The sequence below is a fragment of the Ovis canadensis genome, chromosome X, assembly GCF_042477335.2.
Source record: "Ovis canadensis isolate MfBH-ARS-UI-01 breed Bighorn chromosome X, ARS-UI_OviCan_v2, whole genome shotgun sequence".
Lineage (NCBI taxonomy): Eukaryota > Metazoa > Chordata > Mammalia > Artiodactyla > Bovidae > Ovis > Ovis canadensis.
Window position 1 is genome coordinate 2,251,283 of NC_091727.1, and position 3,460 is coordinate 2,254,742.

Here is a 3,460-nt window from a genome sequence, read left to right on the forward strand (position 1 = left end):
TGTTACCCAAACATTTTTGACTGAACGCAGATCAATACATTTTTGGAGAGTGAGACAATTGACGTCCCTGTGAGAAGGTGTTAGAGTTTAAAACTGATCGAGTTCAAAATTGATACCGTATGTAATGTTGTTAACATCCACATTTTGCTCCACTTGAGTTTTGTACCAACCTTGTGCATACTATACACATGAAATTACCAAAAAATGAGGCATTGTGAAACTTTGAAGAATTATTTTTTGTGAACGTTCTCATGCTTTCTCTGCCTGTCTGAGCAACAAATAGAGTGGTGTCTCAGAAGACGACAGCTCTTCGGAACATAGCTCTGATTCAGATGATGCAAATGTTACTCCAACAAAAAGGCAAAAACCGTTGGCGATGGATTCTGATATGGAAAGGGAACAAGAAACAGAGGTTGATGGAGAGTGTGCCAGCTATAATTACTGAATGTGATAACAAGTGTTACTGAAATAACAATTAATTTACGGCCAGCCAAAATAAAAAAATTGCCCGCCACAGGCTTTAGTTTCTGCCTAAACACCCTAGTCGATAATGAGTTGACAGACATAAATGCTGTGTAAAAAGTAGCAAATGTGACTGGATTCGTTTGAGGAAATATGCATTTAAATAATGTGATTTTATGATATCAGAAAAGTGAGCTTCATTTTCAAGAAGTGTGATAATAAAACTGCTGCCAGGGAGGAAAGTGAAGTGAAAATCACTCAGTCATGTCCGACTCTTTGCAACCCCATGGACTATACAATCCATGGAATTCTCCAGGCCAGGATACTAGAGTGGGTAGCCTTTCCCTTCTCCAGGGAATCTTCCCAACCCAGGGATGGAACCCAGGTCTCCCACATCGCAGGTGGATTCTTTACCAGCTGAGCCACCAGGGAAGCTCTCAAGAATCCTGGAATGGGTAGTTTATCCCTTCTCCAGCAGATCTTCCTGACCCAGGAATTGAATCGGGGTCTCCTGCACGGCTGGTGGATTCTTTACCAACTGAGCTACCAGGGCAGCCCCCAGGCAGGAAGGAGTCTTTTCCTTTTGGGAGATGGAGTACTAATGTATGTCGGGAATGAGATGCTATGACGTATTTACTTGACTTGGTTACGATGATGTTTCTGTAATACACCATACCACACATCCATGTGTTTATACATGAATACTCTGTTTCTAGCCCAGAAGTGGATCTCCCTCCAGTGGGCATTTTTTATTCTCTTCAGACATTTTTCTATGGGGCAGGGGCCCCATTCTACAGGTTTCCAGTTGCCAGAAGCCACCAGGCATGCTGACCCCTCTGCAATGCCCAGAACAGCCCGACAGAACAGATTCACCTGCCTTTATCTACCCATCCATCCAGCTATCCATCAATCACCTGTCATCTAATATCACCTGTCATCTTATATTACCTCTCTCTATGGCAGTAGTTTGCAACCAGGCAAAATATTCCTTCCGTAGACACGCTAGGTGATGCCTACAGACATTTTTATAGTCACAAACAGGAAGACCTATCGGCACCTGGCGGACAGATACCAGGGACACCGATCCATACCCCTCAGCGCACATGACGCCCGTGTATCCCCACATATGACAGCAAAGACTTTAGCACTCTACTCATCTCTCTGTCTGGCCATCTATGTATATGTCTACATAGCTATGGCTCTGTCTCCAGTATCTGTTATAAGTCTAGTATCATTTATCTCTTATCTATCACTTGGTAGCTCAGATGGTAACGAGTCTGCCTGCATTTCAGGAGACACATGTTCGATCTCCGGGCCAGGAAGATCCCCTGGAGAAGGGAATTGCTAACCACCCCCCCTCCACAGTATTCTTCCTGGAGAATTCCATGGACTGAGGAGCCTGGCCGGCTACAGTCCATGGGGCTGCAGAAACTCGGAGGCGACTTGGTGACTAACGCTTTTACTATCATCTATGTATCTGTTTATCTGTCTATGATCTTATCAAATAATCAATTCACATACATATGTATGTATCTAGTAGCAATTATGGGGGAATGTTAACTTACTCTAGAAACTATCTGATGCCTGTTCAATGCAGTATTCCTTTGAGGTTTATTCAACTTTTAAAATTTAAGCAATTATCAAGGCAATTCTTGGCTCCAGAAAAATAAAAATAAAAAAACACTCATAAAGCAGCTTAGGTGGCCACTGAGAGAGGAATGGAATAAGATGTAATCACAGACACAAGTAAAGAGTGGAATATTGCTCAACCATAAAAAAGGGTGAAATAATACCATTTGCAGCAACATGGACGGACCGAGAGAGGGTCACACTAAGTGAAGTCACAAAGGGAAAGCAAATATCGTAGGACATCTCTTAGATGTGGGATCTAAATGTGGGACATAAATGAACTTATACACAAAACAGAAGCAGACTCATAGACGGGGACGACAGACTCGTGCTCGCCAAGGGTGGGGGCGGGGGTGTTGTGGACGTATGGAGTGGAAGTTTGCGATTAGCAGACTGCAAGTTATGACATACAGGATGTGCAAAACATCAAGGTCCCACAGCACAGCACAGGGAACTATATTCCATACCCTGTGATTCAGCCATTGAAGAAAAGAATATGAGAAAACAATGTGTCTATGTGTAGAGCTGAATCACTTTGCGGTATAGCAGAAATTAACACAACGTTCAAAAAATCAACCCTAACTTTTTAAAGAAGAAGCCCTTATAAAAAACATATGCCATGAAGACAGAGTGTAAATGCAGACAGCAGTAATAAGTGTCTGCTATGTCAGGAAAATCAGATTATTTGGGACAGCTGGCATGCTGAGCAAATAGGAAGCACCCCAGAAGCTCCGGATCTGGGGCAAACACCATTAAATAACCACAAAATAAAATAGCTGCCACTTTGGTTTCCAGAAGTCAGAACATAGAACAAAGGTCCTGTAAGAACACCATACATATTTCAATCAAAGTGTGCCAGAAATAGGACCAAAGGAACGCTACCAGGCTTCACCTTGAACAGACCTGCAGCAACACGGAGCAGGAAAAGAAATAACTGGTATTGACTGGACCTTGGAAAAGCAATCTCTGCCTTTCTTTTTCTTTCTTTTTTTTTTTTTTTTTGAGCACAGCTGAACCCAATTGAAGATATCCAATAGTTTCAGGGGACAGAATAAGGAAAGATTTTTTTCTTACAAAAATAAAAAAAAAATTACAAAAGATCTAAACGTATTCAGAAGCATAATGTAAAGCATAGATGAAAGCCTGTTTCTACTAGTACAGAAAAGAAATCCTAAATTAGAACAATTCTGTACGTTATATTGCTAAGCTGATAATTGGATGCCCTTAAGAGAAGGGTCCTGAAGCAACTGAGACAAGTGCCTCAAGTTGCCAAGATTAGGGACCTTCCCTGGTGGTCCAGTGGCTAAGAATCTGCCTTCCTGTGCAGAGGGTGTAGGTTCAATCCCTGGGTAGGCAACAAAGACCCCAC